Here is a 16,167-nt window from a genome sequence, read left to right as displayed (position 1 = left end):
GTAACAGGTACTATACTCATTTCTCCTGGAGAGGGGGTGGTATCTGGGGGTCCCCTTCTTAAAGGGTACATCCGGAGGTCACCATAAACCCCCCAGGGCATCGTTGCCCCACCTCATCTTGGGGCACTGGAGGTTGGGAAGAGCCATCCATGGACAAGGGCTTCGGGGGAGAGGGGAAGGCTTGGCCACCCCTCTCCTCCAGAGTCCCCCTATACCACGGACCATGCGGGCAGGTATAGCTCAGTGTGAAAAGCCCCATGAGGCCGGGGCTCTGCATCCTGGCTATCACAGCCTGCATGGGGGAAAAGGGGTTAAAGAGGCTTGGGAGGGGGAAGCCCACATTATTTTTTTTTATTTACCACACTCTGAGCAAAAAAAAAATGTTTAAAAAAATAGGTAAAGTTGCCAGTGATCCTTATACAGCCATATTGCGGCTGTATAGTGATCCCTGTCCAAAGCGTTGCCACTTCCACAGGGTTTCCAGGGGGTCTGTATGCACTGCGTTTGGACCCCCTGTGCACCCTGTCATGAAAGTCATTGCTCTTTCTTTTAATATATGTAAATTTACACTACAGCCATGGCCTTTGTGGCACTGCCTCAAATCTGGTAACGATCAGACAGTGGGTACATGTGGGCTGCTACAGGAGCTAGGGCTGGATGTTCTACTATAGTTTTCTACACTTGTAAGTGCATTTATTTCAAACTTACATTAAACATTTTATGTTACGCCATGATCAATTGTTTCTTTGAGGTGGTGCTGAATTACTCACTTGGGGCAAACCCAGGATTTTCAAGAGGGGGATTCCTGAAAGGTCTCCCTCAGCCATGCACAGTACAGTATAATAATATGGTAGGACATCATGCTGGGTACACATAATGCAATTTCCTGTCCGTCTGACAGCATCTGACAATTATTTCCTAAATGTCCAATCTGCTCCTGATCGACAATGGGATCCATCAGGAGCAGTTTGGATACAGATAATTATATAATTATGAGGACAGCTGACATTGGTAATGAAGGAGAAAGTGAAGCATTCACACAGCAGAGGCAAAGGGTTGTGCTCATACCTGATTCTGGGCTTTGTTAAGTTCCCCAGAGCTGCTCCATGCTCTGCACACATGCTAATGCTCTATGCTCTGTACACATGCTGCTGCTCCATGCTCTGTACTCATGCTGCTGCTCCATGCTCTGTACACATGCTGCTGCTCTATGCTCTGTACACACGCTGCTGCTCCATGCTCTGTACACACGTTGCTGCTCCATGCTCTGTACTCACGCTGCTGCTCCATGCTCTGTACACAAGTTGCTGCTCCATGCTCTATACACACGCTGCTGCTCCATGCTCTGTACACACGTTGCTGCTCCATGCTCTATACACACGTTGCTGCTCCATGCTCTGAACACACGCTACTGCTCCATCCAAAGTCATTTGTAGCTGGGAAAGAAAGGGGGCAGTGCTGTGAGCTGCAGGATGCCTGCAGATATTTTGGTGTCTCGACTTGTGCTTGTCCCCAGACACTGTACGGCCCTGGTATTAGGGGGGATTCTAGGCAGCTGTAATCCCCCCTGTGTTTGCCTATGTCAATGGAAGTTTGATATCAGCAACAGAATCCTATGGAATTTTTTTTTAAGGCTTGATTATACTTTATATCTAGTATGCCTTGTGTGAATAGGGGGCGTGTGGCACTATTACCCTCACTAGTGCACAGGTGCTGTTTAAAGTGTGTTTAAATGGTGTCAGTGGTAGAACTGTTACCCTGGTTAATGCACCTATATAGGTTTTTTTCTTTGACTGCAGATACGGTATTAACTAGCAGGACTGGGGGAAGAAGCAGGATTTTATCTGTGTGGCTGGTTGAAGGTACGTATGAGTGCAGGATCTTATGCATAAGGTTGAATAAATGTGCTAGTGATCTTGTAACAAAACCTAATTTGTAATTTGCAGGGCCTGCCTCTGTTTATAGGGCCCATGTAAATATTTTGTTTCTGATAAATTCAGATGTGGTCTATGGAGTATTTTACCTGTGTGTTTCTACCATGTATGTTGCCTGTCTTCCGGCATGTTGCTAAGAATGAGGCACCCACCATCATTTTTGTTCTGCAAAATTCAATCATAATTTAATAAGTATTTTATTTTTATTTTTCTTACTGTATAGTGAGGGTCCCTATCCCTAACGATGGAACACCCACCAATGCTTTCTATGATAAATTATCCCGCTATATATGGAGTATTTTGAATATGTTGCATAACACAGAGCCCAGCTTTAGGTATGTGGTCCTCACCAACACTTCCTGTTAATTTCTCATTTAGTTTGCAGAATATTTTAAATGTGTTGTTGTACAATATAAAACAGAGCCTGTCTGTAACTATAGCACCCTAGCAATGCTGCTTCTAATCAATTATTTCATTTGTGTTTTTCAACTGCAATCTCCAGGAGCCAAGTTCTAAATACGGGGCCCATAAACAAGCCTTTATATAAGTCAATAAAGCACAACATGATTTATTGTGATTTTTTTTTATTCCACTGGTGAACGTGGGACTCCCACAGATCCTACCAAACTGTGGAATAAAACTAATTCAAATAACATAATAAAACTCTGAAGTTAATTGAATTGTGTGTTTGCTTATGTTAAGGAACGTCCTATATCTGATATTATATCAAGGCTTGTTCTTCAGTCTCCAAAAAATACTAATATACTAAAAAACAGATCTGCAATCTGATCTACTTTTTAATAATGTGGGCCCTGCTGTAAATATGAGCCATTTGGAAAACTTTTTAACTTAAATTCATCTGGTACATGTCAAATTTATTCACATATTTAAACTGATGTGTACCTTAGTGCTAAATGGAGCCATTATGACACTACAATAATAAAAAAAATAAATGAAATACAAAAAAAAATACATCAAAATGTACAATTATTGGTAGAAAGAGCCAAACTGTCCACAAGGCAACTTAGGCAGATGCCCAGAGCCTTATGCGATCCAGGGGCCTGACTGGCACGTTTTCTGACCCCCATTTCCCATCTTACCTTAAAAAGAAGCTAAGGAACCAGCAGGGGAAGTGAAATTTGCTATGTTGCCTACAGCCCTACTTCACATTAATTCTTCTCTGTAGGTAGATGAATTGACTTTCACAACAATCCCTTCAACCTCCAGTACAAATGCTACAAAAACTGATGCATTATCTAGCACGCTAACATTGCAAGCAGAACATTTTAATGCGTTCATCACTAAGGTCTGTTAGCACTGGGGTAAGAGAAAACAAATTGTTCCACTTCACTATACACCACCAACCATCTGGGTTGAAGGGTAATGTCCAAAGGCTGATGGGAACATGGGGTTTCAGACTGTTAATGTGACAAAGGGCGTCCAATATCAAATTTAAGCCTTTACATTAAAATTAGGAAGAGCTTATACTGTATTTTCCATGCTATACATACAATTAATTATCTTATAATCTTATTTTCAGTTCAGGTTTGCTTTAAAATGGAATTAATATGTAACCTCTAAAATAAAAAGAGCCCCAATGACATCTAGCATGATTACTTCCCCTCTTTTTTCACCCAGTGCAGTAACAGCTGATTTCAATAATAGGCATCAGGGAAGCTGTGTGGCAGCACTTGAAGGCCTCATACCGTGGCAGTTGTAGAAGGTCTTATACTGCAGTTGGTACCCCATTACTTATTGTTTTGCCTTTCCTCTCTGTGATAGGTTGGCTCAGTGGTACAGGCACAAGCATATTATCTCTCAGGACACGCCTACATGGAGACACTTCCCACTCACACATGACATGATCTCTTAGCAGACTTTTTTAAGGGCAGAAAACTGCCACAGCAGTTTTTCAAGAGGGGGTGCAGCTGACCAACAAAACCTGTTTTTTTTCTTACATCTATGCCACTCCATTTATTATAATGTCTGCTGCCCATGCTATCAATGGGGATGTAGTTTATACACTTCCGGTCCACTTTATGTTAAACAGTGCTCAGTGTAAAAACACACACACACACACACACACACACACACACACACACACACACACACACACACACACACACACACACACACACACACACACACACACACACACACACACACACACACACCACATGCACAGCACACACACACACACACACACACACCACACACACACACACACACACACACACACACACACACACACACACACACACACACACACACACACACACACACACACACACACACACACACACACACACACCACATGCACAGCACACACACACACACACACACCACATGCACACCACACACACACACACACACACACACACACACACACACACACACACACACACACACACACACACACACCACATGCACAGCACACACACACACACACACACCACATGCACAGCACACACACACACACACACACCACACGCACGCACACACACCACACGCACACACACCACACACACACTTTATTTTTAGTATATAGTCCCTGTCTGATTCAATAAACTGTGGAGTCTTCTCATTTTTACTAAACACCTTTTGTAGTTGGCAAAAAAAAGTACTAAAAACTAGGTAACTAGGTAAGAAGAGTAGTCTCAAACTTAATTTAAAGCAAACTTTTTTTTTACTATTTTCCTGAATTTTTAGATGTAATTGTAAGCTCTTACCACTGTCTGAGCCTTTTCCTGTCCCTCCAGTTGTTTGTTAACATAAGTTTTACATTTCTTCTTTTTTTTTGTAAATGCTCGTGGGTGTGAACCAGTAACAAAGTACATTCATGTCAAACTTCTCACCTTCCTTTTCAAACCACTCCATTACCTGATTCACCCAAATATTTTTTATTTAATTGTCATCTATCTTTCTCAGTCGCAATCTAGACTCTTCATATACAACTCTCTTATCTTTTACCCTGGGGACCTCTTCACACTCACATATCCATGATTTCTCACAGGCATCTCGTCCTCCTTGGAACTCTCTTTGGCTCTGTCCATCATGCTCTGTGGCACAGGTATATGAGTAAAACAACTGGTGTTGATGACCAAGGAGTCTAGCTTTGCCAGCAGCAATGTTATGTTGGTGTGACAACTTCTGCTTTATTTGTAGGAAATTGGTTTAGCTTCCATCATTGTTGAGACAGGAGTTGGAATCTGGCACATAAAACTAAAAATCAGCATGTCAACATCATAAGCGAAATTGGTTTCAATAGCAAGGGAAACACAACAGTTTACTTAATGCCTATCTGAAGGAAAACATTTATTTTGATTTGGATGGTGTCCTCAACCCCACCCTTCTATCTGAGAGAAACTCCCACATTTGTTGTTCACCCTTATGCTGGGTATACACGGTCGATCCGGCGGCCGATTAGCCGCCGGATCGACTCCCGCCGCGTCCCTGCTCGTCCGCGCGTGCAACCGGATTGATTCCCGCTCGTCCCCGCCGGCGCTTCTTATCTCCCGCTTGATTCGCCGCTATTGTCTGGCCGCGGGTATCGAGTGCGGAATCGATCCCCGCGGTGATCGGACACGTCGGATATATCAGTTGAGCTATCAGTGGCTCGAATGATAACCTTCGTCGAACCATGAATGCCCAGCATTTGAGTCTACCTCAAAACTTTTGGCACCAGAACCTTCTGTTATGCTACCCCTTTGCTTTGTAACTACTTGCCACACCCAATCAAGATAGTTCCATCCCAGTCCAAACTGAAAAGCAAGCAACCTGTTTAGTCTGGCATTTATGGACACATAACTTATTCCTCTGTAGCACAGTCCACCCTGCAAATATCTATTGATCTGAGACATACTGTATTTGTGCGCTTTGAGTTCTATGGAAGAAAAGTGCTTAACAAATGTTATTGTTATTATTTTTGTTAAAGAGAAACATTAGCAAAAAGGGGAAAAAAATAGATTACTACATTGAAAAAATGCGAAGTTAATAGAAGAGAGATTGAGAAATGATTGATATTCACCATGTAATTTGTTCATATTGTTTGATCCACAATTCGCCTGCACATAATCATGTTTATTACTGGCAGATATGAAAAAAAACCCAGACAGCACCAACTGCCATTATCTACAACCACACCCCCAACAATGGGAAAGGTTGTTTTTTAATAGATATACCGTATTTTTCGGACTATAAGACACTCCTGACCATAAGTCAGAAACTTCCTGCATTTGGACTATAAGACGCAGTGACTTTTTGTCCCCACTTTTGGGGGAGAAAAGTGGGTCTTATAGTTTAAAAAATACAGTACTTGTGCACAGAGGGGGATACTGGTTGCTTGGCAGTTGGAAACAGCTGTTATTTCCCACAATGCAACAAGGCTCCCACAGTGTCATGTCAGGACCTAGAGTTGGGCCGAACGGCTCGCCGGCGAACGTGGTTCGCGCGAACGTAGGTGGTTCGCGTGCGGGTACCGCACGCGAACCTTTTGCGGAAGAAGTTCGGTTCGCCCCATAATGCACTGAGGGTCAACTTTGACCCTCTACATCACAGTCAGCAGGCCCAGTGTAGCCAATTAGGCTACACTAGCCCCTGGAGCCCCACCCCCCCCTTATATAAGGCAGGCAGCGGCGGCCATTACGGCCACTCGTGTGCCTGCATTAGTGAGAGTAGGGCGAGCTGCTGCAGTCTCTCATATAGGGAAAGATTAGTTAGGCTTAACTTCTTCCTGGCTGCATACCTGTTCTGTTCAGTGAGCCCTCAGCCCACTGCATACCTGTACTGTGATCCTGCCACTGCATACCTGTTCAGTGATCCTGCCACTGCATACCTGTTCAGTGATCCTGCCACTGCATACCTGTTCTGTTCAGTGAGCCCTCAGCCCACTGCATACCTGTACTGTGATCCTGCCACTCCATACCTGTTCAGTGATCCTGCCACTGCATACCTGTTCTGTTCAGTGAGCCCTCAGCCCACTGCATACCTGTACTGTGATCCTGCCACTGCATACCTGTTCAGTGATCCTGCCACTGCATACCTGTTCAGTGATCCTGCCACTGCATACCTGTTCTGTTCAGTGAGCCCTCAGCCCACTGCATACCTGTACTGTGATCCTGCCACTCCATACCTGTTCAGTGATCCTGCCACTGCATACCTGTTCTGTTCAGTGAGCCCTCAGCCCACTGCATACCTGTACTGTGATCCTGCCACTCCATACCTGTTCAGTGATCCTGCCACTGCATACCTGTTCAGTGATCCTGCCACTGCATACCTGTTCTGTGAACCCGCCACTGTATACCTGTTCTGTTCAGTGGACCCGCCACTGTATACCTGTTCTGTGAACCCGCCACTGTATACCTGTTCTGTTCAGTGGACCCGCCACTGTATACCTGTTCTGTTCAGTGGACCCGCCACTGTATACCTGTTCTGTTCAGTGGACCCGCCACTGTATACCTGTTCAGTGAACCCGCCACTGCATACCTGTTGTGTTCAGTGAACCTGCCACTGCATACCTGTTGTGTTCAGTGAACCTGCCACTGCATACCTGTTCTGTGAACCCGCCACTGTATACCTGTTCTGTTCAGTGGACCCGCCACTGTATACCTGTTCAGTGAACCCGCCACTGTATACCTGTTCTGTTCAGTGGACCCGCCACTGTATACCTGTTTAGTGAACACGCCACTGCATACCTATTGTGTTCAGTGATCCTGCCACTGCATACCTGTTCTGTGAACCCGCCACTGTATACCTGTTCTGTTCAGTGGACCCGCCACTGTATACCTGTTCTGTGAACCCGCCACTGTATACCTGTTCTGTTCAGTGGACCCGCCACTGTATACCTGTTCTGTTCAGTGGACCCGCCACTGTATACCTGTTCTGTTCAGTGGACCCTCCACTGTATACCTGTTCTGTTCAGTGGACCCGCCACTGTATACCTGTTCTGTGAACCCGCCACTGTATACCTGTTCTGTTCAGTGGACCCGCCACTGTATACCTGTTTAGTGAACACGCCACTGCATACCTATTGTGTTCAGTGATCCTGCCACTGCATACCTGTTCTGTGAACCCGCCACTGTATACCTGTTCTGTTCAGTGGACCCGCCACTGTATACCTGTTCTGTGAACCCGCCACTGTAAACCTGTTCTGTTCAGTGGACCCGCCACTGTATACCTGTTCTGTTCAGTGGACCCGCCACTGTATACCTGTTCTGTTCAGTGGACCCGCCACTGTATACCTGTTCTGTTCAGTGGACCCGCCACTGTATACCTGTTCTGTTCAGTGGACCTGCCACTGTATACCTGTTCTGTGAACCCGCCACTGTATACCTGTTCTGTTCAGTGGACCCTCCACTGTATACCTGTTTAGTGAACACGCCACTGCATACCTATTGTGTTCAGTGATCCTGCCACTGCATACCTGTTCAGTGATCCTGCCACTGCATACCTGTTCTGTGAACCCGCCACTGTATACCTGTTCTGTTCAGTGGACCCGCCACTGTATACCTGTTCTGTGAACCCGCCACTGTATACCTGTTCTGTTCAGTGGACCCGCCACTGTATACCTGTTCTGTTCAGTGGACCCGCCACTGTATACCTGTTCTGTTCAGTGGACCCGCCACTGTATACCTGTTCTGTTCAGTGGACCCGCCACTGTATACCTGTTCTGTTCAGTGGACCCGCCACTGTATACCTGTTCTGTTCAGTGGACCCGCCACTGTATACCTGTTCTGTGAAGTGGACCCGCCACTGTATACCTGTTCTGTTCAGTGGACCCGCCACTGTATACCTGTTCTGTGAACCCGCCACTGTATACCTGTTCTGTTCAGTGGACCCGCCACTGTATACCTGTTTAGTGAACACGCCACTGCATACCTATTGTGTTCAGTGATCCTGCCACTGCATACCTGTTCTGTGAACCCGCCACTGTATACCTGTTCTGTTCAGTGAACCCACCGCATCAGTGCGCATACCTGTGCAGTTAAGTGAACCCACCTACCTACGTGAGTGCACGCAGTGTGATATACCACTCCGTGCATACCCAATATGGACAAAACAGGTAGAGGAAGAGGAAGAGGTAATGGCAGAGGCAGAGGAAGGCCACCCGGCAGGTCTGCGCGAGGTCGTGTAAATGTAATTTCGTGTGGACCTGGCCCACAGTACAGTGCTCGGAAGAAGGCACGTCCCATCACCTCCCAAGATTGTCAGGACGTGGTTGAGTATTTAGCGACACAGAACACCTCATCTTGCTCAGCCACCAGCGCTACTACTAGCACCACTTCCGCTGCATTTGACACTTCGCAAGAATTCTTTAGTGTTGAAATCACTGATGCACAGCCATTGTTGTTACAGCCAGATGAATTTTCACCAGCTAATATGTCTGAGTTACGCGGCAACACTATGGATGTAACGTGTCAGGAGGATGAAGGACCTACTGATGGTGCAAGTTTGGATTTGTCTGAGGCAAGCGAAGCTGGGCAGGATGACTACGATGATGACGGTAATAGGGATCCTCTGTATGTTCCCAATAGAGGAGATGAAGAGGGGGACAGTTCAGAGGGGGAGTCAGAGAGTAGTAGGAGGAGAGAAGTTGCTGAAAGAAGCTGGGGCAGCTCTTCGTCAGAAACAGCTGGTGGCAGAGTCTGGCACCATGTATCGCCACCTATGTACAGCCAGCCAACTTGCCCTTCAGCATCAGCTGCTGAGGTCCCCATAGTGCCCACATCCCAGGGTGGCTCAGCGGTGTGGAAATTTTTTAATGTGTGTGCCTCAGATCGGACCAAAGCCATCTGTTCGCTCTGCCAACAAAAATTGAGCCGTGGAAAGGCCAACACTCACGTAGGGACAAGTGCCTTACGAAGGCACCTGGAGAAAAGGCACAAACAGCAATGGGATGGCCACCTGAGCAAAAGCAGCAGCAGCACACAAAAGAAAAGTCACCCTCCTTCTCCTCTTCCTCCTTCAGGTGCATCATCTGCTTCTGCCGCTTTCTCCCTTGCACCTTCACAGGCACCCTCCTCCACTCCGCCTCTGCCCTTGAGCGGTTCCTGCTCCTCTGCCCACAGCAGCAGTCAGGTGTCCGTGAAGGAAATGTTTGAGCGGAAGAAGCCACTTTTGGCCAGTCACCCCCTTGCCCGGCGTCTGACAGCTGGCGTGGCGGAACTGTTAGCTCGCCAGCTGTTACCATACCGGCTGGTGGACTCTGAGGCCTTCCGTAAATTTGTGGCCATCGGAACACCGCAGTGGAAGATGCCAGGCCGCACTTATTTTTCGAGAAAGGCCATACCCCAACTGCACCGTGAAGTTGAGAGGCAAGTGGTGTCATCTCTTGCGAAGAGCGTTGGGTCAAGGGTACACCTGACCACGGATGGCTGGTCTGCCAAGCACGGGCAGGGCCGCTACATTACCTACACAGCCCATTGGGTGAACCTGGTGGTGAACGATGGCAAGCAGAAAGCGGCGGACCAAATTGTGACACCTCCACGGCTTGCAGGCAGGCCTCCTGCCACCTCCTCTCCTCCTGCTACATGCTCTTCGCTGTCCTCCTCCTCCTCCTTGGCTGAGTGGCAGTTCTCCTCTCCAGCTACACAGCCCCAGCTCCGCAGGGCCTATGCTGCATGCCAGGTACGACGGTGTCACGCCATCTTAGACATGGCTTGTCTCAAAGCGGAGAGTCACACTGGAGCAGCTCTCCTGGCTGCTCTTAAGAAACAGGTGGATGAGTGGCTGACCCCGCACCACCTGGAGATAGGCAACGTGGTGTGCGACAACGGCAGCAATCTGCTTGCCGCTTTGCATATGGGGAAGCTGACACACATACCCTGCATGGCACATGTCATGAATCTAGTGGTTCAAAGATTTGTGGCAAAGTACCCTGGCTTAGCGGATGTCCTGAAGCAGGCCAGGAAGTTCTGTGGGCATTTGAGGCGCTCTTACACAGCCATGGCACGATTTGCAGAAATTCAGCGTAAAAACAACATGCCGGTGAGACGCCTCATTTGCGATAGCCCCACTCGCTGGAACTCGACCCTGCTCATGTTCTCCCGCCTGCTAGAACAGAAGAAAGCCGTCACCCAGTACCTCTACAACTGGAGTAGAACGAAACAGTCTGGGAAGATGGGGATGTTCTGGCCCGACAACTGGACACTGATGAAAAATGCATGCAGGCTCATGCGGCCGTTTGAGGAGGTGACCAACCTGGTGAGCCGCAGTGAGGGCACCATCAGCGACTTAATTCCCTACGCGTACTTCTTGGAGCGTGCTGTGCGTAGAGTGGCGGATGAAGCTGCGAATGAGCGTGACCAGGAACCGTTACGGCAGGAACAGGCATGGGACCAATTTTCATCAGACCCAGCTGTTTCCTCAACACCTGCGGCAGCACAGAGGGGGGAGGAGGAGGAAGAAGAGAGGTTGTGTGCAGAAGACGAGTCAGACTCAGAGGATGATGAGCAAGGTGTTTCTTTGGGGGAGGAGGAGGAGGAGGGGACAGCGGCAGGAGAACAACCGCAGCAGGCGTCGCAGGGGGCTTGTGCTGCTCAACCTTCCCGTGGTATTGTTCGCGGCTGGGGGGAGGAGGTTGACTTACCTGACGTCACTGAGGAAGAGCAAGAGGAGATGGAGGGTACTGGATCCGACTTTGTGCAGATGTCGTCTTTTATGCTGTCCTGCCTGTTGAGGGACCCCCGTATAAAAAACCTCAAGGGGAATGAGCTGTACTGGGTGGCCACACTACTAGACCCTCGGTACAGGCACAAAGTGGCGGACCTGTTACCAACTCACCGGAAGGTGGAAAGGATGCAGCACATGCAGAACCAGCTGTCAACTATGCTTTACAATGCCTTTAAGGGTGATGTGACAGCACAACGCCAGCAAGGTACCACTGCCACTAATCCTCCTCCCGTGTCCACGCAGTCAAAGACAGGATGCTCCAGCGATCTCATGGTGATGTCGGACATGCGGACGTTCTTTAGTCCAACGCCTCGCCGTAGCCCTTCCGGATCCACCCTCCACCAACGCCTCGACCGGCAGGTAGCCGACTACCTGGCCTTAAGTGTGGATGTAGACACTGCTGTGAACAGCGATGAGGAACCCTTGAACTACTGGGTGCGCCGGCTTGACCTGTGGCCAGAGCTGTCCCAATTTGCCATCCAACTTCTCTCCTGCCCTGCCGCAAGCGTCCTCTCAGAAAGGACCTTCAGCGCAGCTGGAGGCATTGTCACAGAGAAGAGAAGTCGCCTAAGTCACAAAAGTGTTAAGTACCTCACCTTTATCAAAATGAATGAGGCATGGATCCCGGAGGGCTGCTGCCCGCCCCAAGACTAAGTCAGTCCCCGCACACACAGCATCTCTGCCTGCACGCCGTGTGACTGGCTGCCTGGCCTGCCCCAAAAAGACTAAGTCGCTCCCAGTCCCTCCACACAGCATGTCTGCCTGCAGGCCGCTTCACTACCTTCTCCGCCACCACCAACAGGGTCCGAGACTCCAGGCGGATTGCTGAATTTTTTAGGCCGCTGCTAGCAGCGGCCGCTGTAATAATTTTTATGGTGCGTGTACATGACTGCCTAATTTTTCTGGCTGCACTGAGGGCAGCTGCAACAACAAAAGAAAAGGCATGAACATGCGCCCATTCCCCTTCGTGATCATTACCTTGCCGTGGTGAAGGGGCTTGCGTATCACAATGAAGCAATGACCGGCGCCTAGATGAGTGTCTCGGGGGGCACACAAAAGATAATAAGGTCGTTGCTTCATTGTGGTCAGACCAAATTTGATCAGCTGGACAGTCACTGTTCTGTCATTCAGCTACATCAGCCAGGCCGACCATATGGGCTGTAAAGCCACCAAAACCTGCACTCTCGCCATGGTGCGCACCAGTCCAGCACGGCCGTCACTAGTACAAACAGCTGTTTGCGGTGCGTTACACGGTGAATTTGGTGTGTCAGTGTGAAGCAGTACCTTAATTACACTACCTGATTGATGTATACACATGCAAGATGTTTTAAAGCACTTTAGGCCTGTCATTTAGCATTCAATGTGATTTCTGCCCTTAAAACGCTGCTTTGCGTCAAATCCAGATTTTTCCCGGGGACTTTTGGCGTGTATCCCACTCCGCCATGCCCCCCTCCAGGTGTTAGACCCCTTGAAACATCTTTTCCATCACTTTTGTGGCCAGCATAATTATTTTTTTTTCAAAGTTCGCATCCCCATTGAAGTCTATTGCGGTTCGCGAACTTTAACGCGAACCGAACGTTCCGCGAAAGTTCGCGAACCCGGTTCGCGAACCTAAAATCGGAGGTTCGGCCCAACTCTAGTCCTGACATGACAATGTGGGAGGGGTTTAACCACAATACATCAGCCATACAGACGTCCCTGATGATCTATCCGAGAAAAGGTAAAGATTTCTCATGGGAAAAGGGGTATCAACTACTGATTGGGATGAAGTTTAATCCTTGGTCACAGCTCCATCATGTAAAGAAACAACAAATAAATAATGTGAAAGAGTTGGAACACCATGAAGTTGTTATTGCTGTCATGCCTCTGCTGTTTCCAGGATTCCAGTTTCCACAATAAAAACATGCAGGTCCCAAGGACAGGAAGTAAGAGACATTGTGTCTTGTGAGGACGCATGCAGCAATAAAAAATGGTTCTAGTCCCTTTCCACGCTGTTCAACTCTAAAATATTTGTTTTCAAAGAGGTGAGCTTTAAAAATTATATAAAGAGTCACCCAAACAATAAAAAAGTGAATGCTATTTTTTTTTTGTAAATTCAAATTGAATGTCAAATTTATTAAGTGCTGAGAAAAACAAGAGGAAATGTAGTAGTGATTCAAGTCAGGATCCCAAATATCCAAGTTACTAATTTTCACCATATCTCAAGCTGAGGTCAGGGAGAGCCAGGGGAAATAAGAAGCCTTGCAGAGCTAATAACACATCCCAATACGGTCCTTTACTAACTGACAAATCTTTACCAATGCGCTCTCCTGGCAGAACCAGCCACATCCTGACGTGGAAATGATTCAGTGTACATGAATCTGATATTACTTTTCCAAACTGTCAGGCTCAGTTTAAATGACTATTGCTGGAAAAAAAGATAGCAAGAAAACATAGTTATATTTATTAAGTTTGGCACCTTTATTGCCTTCATATTGCTACTGTTTTCCCATTTGTATGAACACTGTTCTGAGCCAGTGTATAACTCATACCTTACAGGCCAGCTTGGGCTCACCCCTGCTGCTGCAGAGGGCTGCATTCTGTAGAGACTGCTGCATATATTTCACTGTCTCTTTAAGTCACTAGCAAATATATGTTCAGCATTTGGTGGTGCTTTGCTGCCATTAGTTTAGTTGTACATTTATTTGTGGTAGTGGTCATTCTGAGGGTGAAAGGAGAAATGCTGTGAACTTTCACTTCAAGCATCCAATCCCATGCACAGCTAACTCCATTTGTTTATTTCTTGTATCCTGATTGGTTGTTTAAAACAAAAGCAGCTGTTCCTCCCAGCTATTTCCTGTAGTAAATCCCTCCTTATGGACAGAGCTCATTACTGAATTCAATTGTTAACCTTCCTGGCGGTACGCAGTTTTAGAGGCTGCATCCGCGGGAGGATTTTTTAAAATAAAAGTTGCCCTGTATGCCTAAGCTAGCACTTCTCTAGCTTTATTATGTCCCCCAAGCCCCCCCCCCCCCGCACCCATCTAAACCCCCCAATTGCTGCCGGCAATATTTACCCCTCCTCGATCCCGTGAGAGCCACAGCTTCATGATCCAGCTTCACTCATCACTATGGCGGCGATCGGACATGACATCATGATCCTCTCCGTAGCGAAGCCTGGAGGTGAAGGCTGCGCTGCGTCATTGCGGGATCCCTGGGGGGGACGTATTACGGCGGTGATCGGGAGCGATTGGTGGGGACCGGAGGCACTTGGGTCCCCCAATAATTAGCTCGCGAAAAACTAGCAGAAACATATAGCACAATTTTTATTTAAAAAAATCCTCCCGGGGCCATGTGATCCCTTGCGGCGGCTAGCCCGACCCTAGGTCGGGCTTACCGCCAGGGAGGTTATGGAGGACCTGTCAGCAATACTATCTCAGAAAAAAACAAAACCACATATATAAGTAGATAAATACTTGCTCTACTTATATAGCTTAAGTATTGCACTGTCCACGCTTTGATTTTAGTGATTTTTCTATAGTAAAAAAAGAGAAAATGCGTCTTAATATTCTCCATCTTAACTGTGTCTATCTTGAAGCCAATCCTGATGTAATTTCCTCCCTTACTCTCCTCTGCCTGATTGTGTATGCATTGCCCACCCTCCACCCAGTCTTCAGGCACTCCCACCCAGGTCTGCAATAGAAAGTGCATTGTTTCAGCATGATAAATATTGGCCAGTCAGAGAGGAACAGAGGTGTGGGAGGGGAAAACAGGAGGGAAAGAAGCTTCAGCTAATCAGGCTGCAAGTCTGAGGGGAAAGTAAAGAAGAAAAAAAAGACAACCCAGCATGCCACTTCCTTTGTGCAGCAGATGTACCAAATAAGAGCCAGAGAAACTGGGGAATGTTGTTTTATGGATAAGAAAACTAAGAGTGATTTTTAACTTGTGGATTGCCTGGTTAGCATCATTATTACTTGTTTACCAGATAACAATAGATTTTTTATTTTATGCCCGACAGTTACAATTTAAATTGAAACATTTTCTATTTTTTGGGGAAAGGTTAGGGCCATTGTCAAATGTTCCTTTAATAGATTATAAATTCCAGGAATAAATGGCTTTTAGGGGGGAACATATATCAGTAGGTTAATAGACAAAGGTATAAACCATTACAATGTATTAAAACAAACAAACGTACTGTAACGTTCGGTGAACCACAGAGAGGTCTGATTACCGGTGAACTGCAGTATCACGGGAAATACAGACGTATATCAGATTATATGTGATCTGCAGTATCACCGATAATCCAATATACTAGCTAACCTCTGGTCACCTGAGTAGAGTGTAGTGATTGGTGTAACAGTAATACGGAGGACAAGCCTCAGTGCAGTAAGGAAAACTGCACAGATTCCTTCCACAGGTCTGAGCTCTCCGAGACGGGAGGAGTCAGACTTACAGTGGGAAGGATAGTCCGAAAGTGACACTCAGGCGTAAGTGTCACTAACGGGACAAAGAACCGCCTCCAATCGTGAGGTCGGTTCTCGAGGTCGGGCAAGCCAAGTCGTTAACACACTGACAGATAAGGTAC

This window comes from Hyperolius riggenbachi, chromosome 4 (assembly GCF_040937935.1).
Source record: "Hyperolius riggenbachi isolate aHypRig1 chromosome 4, aHypRig1.pri, whole genome shotgun sequence".
In the NCBI taxonomy this organism is placed as follows: domain Eukaryota; kingdom Metazoa; phylum Chordata; class Amphibia; order Anura; family Hyperoliidae; genus Hyperolius; species Hyperolius riggenbachi.
The sequence above is the reverse complement of the archived record's forward strand: the minus strand, read 5'-3'. Positions refer to the sequence as shown.